We start from the raw sequence: 11,221 nt of genomic DNA, 5'->3' as shown, positions 1-11,221 counted from the left end.
ATGCTTTTGTACTTGACAGATCAGTTTAATCCTACAGGTGCTCTAAAAGGAAGAATGCATTTGAGTCATCCTTGCTGAAAATCACAGAGCCATTTATTCTAGGTTGCACTGAGTTTTCAGTCCTCTCCGCCTGCTAGCTTGTTGTTGCAATATGTCTCAATTCTGGAGAATTGTCTGCTATGCTGAAATGCGTGGCCCAGTTCAAATGTGCATCATATTTCCTGGAAAAATATCAAAAGGAAAACAAAGATTTGGTTTTGGGAAAATAATTTATTACACCTTGTAAAAATCAAAACTTTCACATTTGAGTCAAAAAAGAGAGGCTAGGTCTCACTATTTTGCTCACGCTGTTTAACACGTACTGCTCACAGGTGCTGTCCTGCTACCAATGGGCATGGAAGCTTTGGCCTGCTCTGTTTCCAGCCTGGGTCGGTGCACCTCTCGTTACACAACCTGAAATTCTAGAGCTCCCTCTAGAACACCATATTGATGCCCAATGCAGTATGGACACCTGATCAACACAGCTGAGTGCAACCCAGAACCCCTGAGCTCAAGCAATCCACAAGCCTCTGCTGTTGTAGGGATTCTGCGTATGCACAGAACTATGCGCAGGAAACCAGAACCTTAGAGAATTGTGGTGTACCAGAAACTCCTCTCAGAACTAAGAACCCCTTATCCGACTAGCTTAGTGTCACATTCGTTATCCGAGATTTAGCTCGGCGGTCCCAATGTATAGACAACCCAGAACATGCGACTTAGTTATTCTCAGGAATGGTGGGAACCCGAAATACCCGTTTGCACATATATATCAGTCCACAACAGAATAACTAAGACACAGTAAAGTTTAAAGAATTTATTCATAAACCTCGAGTCCTGTTATACTGTACTTTGGCTAACATAAGCAGACAAATGGTTAAGATCATTACCATTAACATTGTTACAATTCCATAGAAAATGAAAGGAGCGATCATATTAATAATGACAGTGGAAAACAACCACCCTCCTTTCTCTAGCAACTAATAAAATATTATTAGACTATTAGAAGGTCTCATTGGCTTGCATAGGGGACCCCATACCGTATAGATCAGCTTAGATGGATCACATCACAGGATCAGCTCAGTGTTCTCTGCAACAGCTCTTCTATCGAATGCCTAACAATATGCTGCGCTGTAATATTAAAGCCCTCAACTTTCTGGTATTTGCAGCTGCGTGCATGTTGTGACTAAACAGTGGTATGATCACCCTGAACACAATCAGCCGGCACCGTCTAGTGTCCTAGAACAGTTCTTTACTCGATGTACAGACCAAGGGCACTAACAACTGTTAAGGATGTATAAATAACATTCACTTGAGACAAGAGCGAGTCTGCATTTCTCAAATGAATAACATGTAACAACAGTGTTGGGTGCAAAGGCAGCAAAAGCAACAAGATGGCTTTCCAACAGCTAACGTGATTTAGCTAACTTAGCACTTGTAAATAGGGAGTGGCCTAAAACCACGTGACATCCCCCTTTGATCGAACCACTGTACAACCAGGGGAGAATATTTTAGCAGAACGCAGAGTTCAAGACCAACGATGCAGACTAAAGAGCTTGAAATATGAGTTCTGAAAAAGAGAGAGAAAAAGTTTCGAAGAAAAGATAGTGGAGAAAATAATGTAAAGAAACAATCCATCGTCCAGAAAGGCTAACGATCGTTTGTGAGAAGATAGAAAAAAAAAATTCACTCCATTGAACTCGCCATCCGGCAATCAATTCAGGAAAGTATAAGCAGCATATGCAGCCGCAGCTTCCAGTAGAAAATCATTTGAAACATCCGCAAAATTGGCTGTCATCCAATTCAGCAAAGAAAAAGAACACACGTGTTCCACAGGGAAATGAGCATCAAGCACTTCACGTGGACAAGAAGCAGGCATCTCGATGTAACTTCGTGCCAGGAAGTCAACTGCTGCTTTCTCGATATCCCATAATCCAAGGACTCCATGCGCCGCACCCAAGGCCATAAACCCGACTCCAGAACAGTCAAACTCATGAACCACTAAGGGATACATCAGTCGATCAAAATCCAGGTCAGGTGACACCAAGTTTGACAGACACATATCCAGAGCCCATTGGAACGGACATTCGAGACAGTGAAAGACAGGCTGTACACACGTGAAAAACGGGAACCGGAAGGATAATCCATAAGCGACACTCAAGGTAGCTAGTGGTAAAGTCCCATAGGATTCCCACATCCGGCTACGCAGATGGAACAGACTGAATCCGTGGTCTAGTAGCGCAAGTCGTGCATCCATAGGGTAGAGCGCAGACCAACAGGAGTATGCCAGCAATTAATGCGAGAATCAGAGGAAACCCTCCGAAAACCCCAGAAAAAATAGAATGGAAAATAGTCGGTATTATACCAAAGATAGACTGGAAAGACGTCACAAGGCCAGAGCCTACCATTTAAAAAAAATGGACCAGACCAGTCGTAGAAGAAGCATTGAAGATAGCGTGTATTAATGTGCCAAAATGTAGGGGGAGGTCAGTATTCAACAGAGCTTGAACTTCCGTGCGAGTGTTCGCCACATGAAGGAGAAATGTTTCACGTGACGAAGTCAACGCAACCTCCTTTTGAGACAAAAGAGCCCTTATTCTGCTCATCCTATTGAACTCTGCTTTCAAGGTCGGAATCGTCGGCCAGATGGATATATCCAGTCGGCCTTGCGGGGGTGGGAAAAGCACGTTATTACAGCAAACTACCCTTCGTGAAACTGAAACAATATAGGGAATTCCAGCTAACATCCCACAGCAAGCCTCACTATTTAGAAGCAGATAACTACCATTAGCAAGCAGCGTAAATGACGGCGTTATAACTGGCACAGGAATGCCCTTCAATAAGCAAGCTAAATTAGGTGCATTCATATTACACGATCCATGTAATTGGATATGTCTACACACTACTGAATGATCAGGAGCAGTCGTACACTCCTCACCCTTCAAATAAACTTCTTTGCCGTCTCTCTCACATCGATATGTAAATGGGAGAGACCAGACTTCATGCAAGAAAGCAGAACCCAGTCTTTCATATCTGCCTAAGGCATAATGTTTCATGCACGAACTAAACCTATACATAGAAATTGGTAGAGTTACCATCCCATGTATAAGCCACACAGCATAATCATACTCAGCAACAGAAAAAGGCAAAGGTTCTAACTTTTCTATATGTAGTAGTGAATACGTAGCATCTTTCATGGACATGAATTGCTGCTTTGCTGTCAGATTAAATGGGCGGAATAAAGAAGAAATATTCATGTAATCCCAAGGTACTTTCCCCGCCTTTAACGTCTGCAAAGTCCAGGCAAATTGCATAATCGAACGTAATTGATTTTGACCATGATACAACACAGACACATCTTCCTGGACAATATCTACAACAGATGAAACAATGTTATCCAATGTATATATTCTTGAAGATAAGGTATTAATACTATTATCTATTACTGCCAATACTTTTTCCATATTGGCCTGATCAATAGCACGGAGCCTGGAAGCAGCCTCAATCTGTGACAACTTCCAAACCTCGTTGTAAACAGCATACACCCATCTTTTGGATCTTCCCAATGCGGGACCTTTAACAAAATCATTCAAATCAATTTTGTCATGCAAACGTGACAAGTGAAATTTAACTGAATCTAATGTGGAATGTTGCAACCATGACTGACACAATTTACCCACCGAGTAAGTAGTGACAGTGTGTGAGGACAAAAAACGAGGGTCTACTCTATCCTGTATATACCCGGGAATCAACCCCAAAAATCTACGTTGACAGGTATCCGAACTCTTCTGCCATACCAACCAACCTTTAAGGTCCAATGCACTAATATTAAAGGTGGAATTGGAAATAAAAGACTGCAACATAGTAAGGGACAGATCTGTGTGATTCTCCCAACCAGGATAAGCACCCAGATCCGGGATTGAGGGGGAATTTAATTTTTTAGAAATAGCCAATCCAAAACAGGTTGTCTGAAAAATTGTGGAATTCAAAAATAACATGTGGTTTGGGATGAGGCAGGCACGGTGTAAAGCTTCTGTGCCTTGTACTTGCCAAGACTTAGTTCCCCAAACCGATTTGAGATCAATAGCATCTTTCCAAACGTCATACCCTCCAATTGCCAAATCGTCCATAAAGGACTTGGAAAACAACAATTTAGTGTGTGTCAAACGCACCTTTGAAATAGGTTCATCCCTAAGTTTAAAATAAAAGGATGCATTATTTGATACACCGAAATCCGAAAAATATGAAAATTTGTCAACCAATGTTTTTGAACTACCAATCATCGGGGCAGGGCAATGTTCCCACTGAGTAAAGTTGACTAAACTACGAAATGTGTTAGCCCTATGAAGAAAATGAGTACCATAATGTTGATAACAAAACTGCTCTGCATAGTTTTCAGTATTCAAATACAAATCCTCAGCATCAAATGCGGCATAGTATTTCAAATCAGAAAACAGTGTCTCTATGGTTTTTACATCCCAATGATCAGACCTAATATTCTGTTTAACCACATCACCCATAGAAACACGATACACAGATGGTACATTAATCACTTCCGTGGGCCCATGAATTTGAAATTTAACTGCATCCCATGCTATTCCATCACGGACAGGCCAGGCGGTGATATTCACAAAAGTCTGGTCCCTCTTCATGATGTGCGACGATGAATGTGGAGCCCAAGTTCCATTAATTAATCTAATTGTAGAACGTTCACTCAGGTAGTGTCCATTTATCAGCCTAAAAAACACCACCACAAAACCAATGGACATGAACAAAAAAATGCAAATGAGCACCAGCCAAATGTAAATCCAGGGGGGAACCAAAAATTGTCTCTTGAACCAGGCAAAAAATTTTGAAAATTTGGAAGGGGCAGTGGAAGTCAATGATTCAGTTCCAAAGGAAGAATTAGACTGGACAATGTCAGTTGAATTTAAAAGGGGCAAAGGGACGTCAGCAGGATAAGAATACTCAGCATCATCATGCAAAGCACCATCCGCAGGTGAAACAGCAGAATCAGAAAGTACTTGCATTTCAATGGCAACCTCAGGCACGAATGCAGATGGTGGCACCACAACAGCACTGCGCATCATTGAAGGGCAAGAAACTGAAGGTGTCAGACTATGGAGTATCGGCCACCCTGTGTAGCTTGACATTGTCAACTGAAATGTACCTGTTGTCTCTGTGACCAGGAAGTGGAGGCAAAACAATTGTGCGGGTACCCTCAACTCCAAGCACCGGCACTGGTGCACGATAAGAGGGGCCAAACTCCTTCTTCTTCTCCACCTTCTCACGGACCAGATCACCAACTCGGGGTAGCCAGCCGACTACCGGAATCTGAAGTCCAGCCTCGGTCGCAGAGGATATGTGCTCTTTTGCTAGAGTGTCTCTTGTTTCTTGAAGATTCTGTAAGACAGTACAGTGGTCATCTAAGTCAAAAGGCGCGGCCGCCGCCGCCATGTCGAGACCCTCAAGGTCTGGGACAAACATTCGAACTCCGAAGAGCATCATGTACGGGGTCCTCCCACCCAGAGACCTTCTAGGGAGATTATTAAGTGCACGTTGGACGTCATACAAATGAGCTAGCCAGTTTTTGCCAGTACCTAACACCCTGGCTGTCAATGATTGCTTTAGGTCACGGTTCATTCGTTCCACAACACTATTGCCCTCAGGCCGGTATGGAGACGAAAATTTGACTTGGACCCCCAAACTTCTCATAGCTTCTTTGTAAGCCTTAGAGGCGAACGCAGGGCCCTGATCAGAGTGAAGGGTGCCACATGCAAAACTCCCTATAAAGACACGCAATGCTTTGATGACAGTCCGGGCGTCAGCACTCCTGTGTGGCCACACCCAAAGAAAACGTGTGCACGAATCTACTGCAACCAAGATATACTTGTACGCAGTGTCAGAGGAAAAAGGACCGCAGTGATCTAAATAAACACACGCTAGTGGTTGATTAGATATATGCAGCTGCGTTTGTGGTGGTCGCACCACCGTAGATGGCTTTATTTGTTGGCAAATACCACAATTGAGGACATAAGTCCGCGTATGTTTGTACAAACCGTACCACCAATAACGCTGTTGCAACAGTGACACAGTTGCGGACACTCCGGCGTGCGCAGACGCAACACCCTCGTGCGCAGCTTGTACCAATGCAGGCCTGCAGTCCGAATTGGGAATAACCCTATCCCCAACATCATTAATCCTCACTAACGGGACGTTATCAGGACTTAAGTGATAATGGTATCGAGAAGGGAAACCTCTAGGGAAGTTTGTCCCAGTCTCTGATGCAGCAATAGCTGCCAAGATGTCATCATCGATCTTACTTTTGGATCTTGTAACCGCTGCTACTAAGTATGTTGCTACTGCTGTTTTAGCTGCCTCGTCGGCCAAACTGTTACCGACAGCATGGACGCCAACTCGTTGGTGACCAAGAGTGTGAATAACACTCACAAGGGGTAGACTGCCTTTTAGTTCAGCCACCCTAGCCCAAAGCGTTTTATGCTTCACTGTGCTACCTTTTGAATCACGAAAACCATTCGTGATCCAAAACAACAGATTGTCGTTGTAAGACAGAACACATTAGTATGAATCACTCACTATAAGAGTTGTGACTCTGTAATCAGCAAACTCCAGTGCAAGCACCAGAGCTCTAAGCTCCGCCAATTGTGCGGTACAATCACCCAAAGTCTGCGTATGCACCGCATCCTGAACGAATTCTCCATTCACGAAAGTACCAACAACAATTGCGCAAGCCGCTGAATAAGCGTGCCTTGATCCAGTTGCGGGCTGCGCGGACCCATCAGTGTATATGACGCAATGGAACTCCTCCAAAGGGCGCAATTTAAGTGGAGCCGGATGAACTAATTCATACTCCAAACTCTCTTGAGTCTGTAGTCCTGCGTCAAAAATGTATTTGACGTCATCACCTTGGATGCAAAGCTTTAGAATTCGGCACACTTGCTTTAGTGACTGCCTCTAGGGCAGGAAATGGTGTCACCACCATCATGCGTTTCCCCTGCGATAGCGCTCGTTCTTTCAGGATTGCCATCTGAACCGCTGTCAAAACCTTTTCGACAGTGGAGAAACGCATTTCAGCCGAAGTATATAAATGAGATTTGTAAGCAATGGGGACAGTGTCTCCTTCATTGTATGTTAAGTATGTGAACCCCTCCACACCCGGTACAATTCTAATGACCAGGTTTGTGTGGTTATCACGAGTTTGTAAATATTTCGCAGTAAGAAGGTCAGACTGCAAAGAGTGTAATGCAGCCGAATGTTCTGGCAGCCAGCAAGATTTGGTAAAAGTAGGTTGTACCAAGGCATATAGTGTCTTGATACGCTGGGCATATTCAGGAATGTAGGTACGACCGAAATTCAGAAAGCCCAGCAAAGATTGTAGTTGTTTCAGTGTCGTAGGGATACGAAGGCGTGCGCATTTCTCAAGGAACTGCGGAGCCAAGCCTCGACCCTCATTATTGAGTTCGTACCCCAGGAATAAAACTGTGTATTCGGCAATGTGGGACTTCTTAAAGTTAAACTTGTAACCAAAATCCGCAAACATAGTAATTATGTTGTCCACGCGAGCAAGGTGTGGAAGCAACTCGTCGTCTGTTAAGTATATGTCATCAACGTACGAGTACGCCTCCGGGTCTACCATCTCTAAGAGAGAGACCACACGGGCAGCAAATACCCCAGGACTATTTTTATAGCCCATTGGTAGCCTTTTGAACACTTTTTGTTTACCACCCGAAGTAAAAGCGGTCCACTCATAACTATGAGGGGATATGTTATGGCAATAAAAGCCATTGGACAAGTCGAGTGTGGTTTTGAACCTTTTTCTCACAAGACTATCTACGAGAGCTGAACTATGGGTATTTTGCACCGCACAATTCCGGCAGTGCGAGTTTAAGTGCCGGTAATCCAAAACTAGGCGGTACGATCCGTCAGGCTTCGTTACAGTGAATAAAGGATTATTCATGGATGACACACACGTTTCAATTACTCCCTGATATTCCAATTGTTCAAGGATAGCCGCGACGTGAGACCTAGCCTCACGTCGCATAGGGTATTGGGGTTGAGGCTGGGGGTCGGACCGCAATGGCAATTCATGGAGGGTAGAACTTTTATCCCACCCCACCTGATTACGATACAACGCAGGTGCAAGCACCCGCGCCCACTCCTCGGCCAACTTCTTAGACTCCTCCTTGGGCACTACGTGTCCAAAAGAAGGAAGAATGACTTCTTCCCCCCTTGGAGCGTTTAGAACGAAAGCCGGGGGCCAATCTTTTTCCGCCAACAGTATATCATAGGTGGTCGTTAGATTATCCCAAAATACCGCGTTAATTTTGCGTTGTATGTCACCCTCAATATTGAGGACTACGTCAAATAATCTCTCTGGGGGGGCTACGCGAGTATCAGCAGTTTCTACTGTTACATAGATTTTAGTTGCTGTCGCCTCCAGAAATGGACGCAGTGCTCCCCGCACTACTGTAACTTCCGCCGCGCTGTCTAGCAGCGTCAAAGCCCATTTCATGTTCAGAAGCTGTGTCCGCACCATCTGAGGCATACTTCGCTGAGATAGCAGCAACTTTCTTTTTCTGAAACGGAGGACGCGGACGTGCAGAATCCTCCTGCTTGCCTTTTACGTCCGCCTGTCGGGGCTGGTCACGTCCTTGAGCACTCCGACCTCTCCCACGGTCTCCGCCACCAAAGTGTGAAGCCGCTGATTCCTGTGAAGAACGAGGAGAGCGCTGGTCAGGAACCTGAAACCTATCAGGTGACTTAATACGAGAACGATCACGCAAATCATAAGTGCGTTCAACATATGCCTGAACTGGGGACGCCGGACGAGTCTCCTGTTTCTGTTGCTGTTTGTCTTGTTTTTTAGCTCGCCAATTTTGTTTTGGAAAGTTGGGTTTATCGTCTTTTGTAGACGAACTCACTTTAGTGTGCTGTACTACATCAGGAATTTTGATGACGGGTTTCACGCCTAGGGCACTACGTCCAACCATCCTATAGGCTTTTGCAATAACTTTTGCAAACTCCCTCGGCTTATCTTCTTCCGCAATTAGTTCCATCATGTTTCCCACTTGAAACTGCATGGCATCTCCTTTGAGATTTCCCATAATCATGGAACATACCACATCAAAGCTGTCGATAAGCCGCATTCCCAATTCAATAGCTGCTTCCGCACCATGGTCCTCCTGGACTTTCTTGATAACGGAAGGTAGTACCGACATAGACGTAGTGCCGAAGCACTTCGAATAGGTCGCGGCAAAGACCTTGCCCCAATTGTCACAATCGACAATGTCTGGGACTAGTTCTTTTGGAAAAGTAATAGTGAGTATCCTGTGTTTATCCACAGAACTAGTGTTAGGAAACACGGCTTCTAGTTGATCGAATTTTTCTGCAAGCCAATAAGGATACTCATCCTTATTTTGGGGACGCTTGCCAACAACCGCGTTTACCATTACAGGACTGATCACAACCGCATGATGGTGATCAGCCCCGTGTCCCACAACTGCAGGTGCCCCCACCTGTACAGTGCGCGACACATACTGCACTAACGCCCTATGGACCGTAATCAGGGTAGTGTGTAGTATACGTAAGCTATCCACTCCTACCGTCAGGTAGCGTGGATGAGGTGTATGTCCGGCCAGCACCGGCCAAGTAGCTCCTTCAATAGACAAAGGACCCAGTCTCGCCGGGGTGACCGTGTGGGGGAGGGCGCCATTAAACCAAATAGTGTGCTGCCAGGTTGAAATAGGGATTTCTAAAGCCATATATGGGGTATAACGTAGAGGCACCGGCGTGGCAGTGTATTTGTGGAATGTCTTATCGACATCTTCCACAGCCTCAAAGGTAACCCAAGAGTAAAACAACTCATAAGGGTAAGTGGCATTTGCACTAACGACAAACACCACTGCCCTCCCGTCATCAGGCACCCCATACGTCCTCAAATGAGCACGTAGAGACACCCTACTATGAGCGGGAATTTCTACCGCCATTAGGACTAAAAAGAAGATACAACGAGATCTTTAGTAGCACTTGGGCTTAGATTAGTGTAACCTTTTTTATTATCAAGCTTGAAAGAACCTATAGCCTAAAACCTAGGTAGGTTAAACCGTCACTCCCGTTATCCGGAAACCAGAGTGAGGGCGTTGTGGACTAATAAAAAGCACTACTAAGGCATCTCAGATATTAAGACCAAACGTTAGGTGCGCCATGTTGTAGGGATTCTGCGTATGCACAGAACTATGCTCAGGAAACCAGAACCTTAGAGAATTGTGGTGTACCAGAAACTCCCCTCAGAACTAAGAACCCCTTATCCGACTAGCTTAGTGTCACATTCGTTATCCGAGATTTAGCTCGGCGGTCCCAATGTATAGACAACCCAGAACATGCGACTTAGTTATTCTCAGGAATGGTGGGAACCCGAAATACCCGTTTGCACATATGTATCAGTCCACAACAGAATAACTAAGACACAGTAAAGTTTAAAGAATTTATTCATAAACCTCGAGTCCTGTTATACTGTACTTTGGCTAACATAAGCAGACAAATGGTTAAGATCATTACCATTAACATTGTTACAATTCCATAGAAAATGAAAGGAGCGATCATATTAATAATGACAGTGGAAAACAACCACCCTCCTTTCTCTAGCAACTAATAAAATATTATTAGACTATTAGAAGGTCTCATAGGCTTGCATAGGGGACCCCATACCGTATAGATCAGCTTAGATGGATCACATCACAGGATCAGCTCAGTGTTCTCTGCAACAGCTCTTCTATCGAATGCCTAACAATATGCTGCGCTGTAATATTAAAGCCCTCAACTTTCTGGTATTTGCAGCTGCGTGCATGTTGTGACTAAACAGTGGTATGATCACCCTGAACACAATCAGCCGGCACCGTCTAGTGTCCTAGAACAGTTCTTTACTCGATGTACAGACCAAGGGCACTAACAACTGTTAAGGATGTATAAATAACATTCACTTGAGACAAGAGCGAGTCTGCATTTCTCAAATGAATAACATGTAACAACAGTGTCGGGTGCAAAGGCAGCAAAAGCAACAAGATGGATTTCCAACAGCTAACGTGATTTAGCTAACTTAGCACTTGTAAATAGGGAGTGGCCTAAAACCACGTGACACTGCCTCCCAAGTAACTAGGACAACAGG

At 44.5% G+C, this 11,221-nt stretch overlaps 1 non-coding gene across 1 annotated transcript; it reads right to left on the bottom strand.

Moving 5' to 3' along the window:
• Nucleotides 1-317: 317 nt before the first annotated feature.
• Nucleotides 318-603, bottom strand: LOC146854474 (signal recognition particle RNA). Its single transcript, XR_014958911.1, has one exon.
• Nucleotides 604-11,221: the final 10,618 nt, after the last annotated feature.

This window comes from Triturus cristatus, chromosome 4_1, assembly GCF_964204655.1.
Source record: "Triturus cristatus chromosome 4_1, aTriCri1.1, whole genome shotgun sequence".
NCBI lineage: Eukaryota > Metazoa > Chordata > Amphibia > Caudata > Salamandridae > Triturus > Triturus cristatus.
Note: the sequence above shows the minus strand (reverse complement) of the source record. Positions and strands in the feature narration are given on the sequence as shown.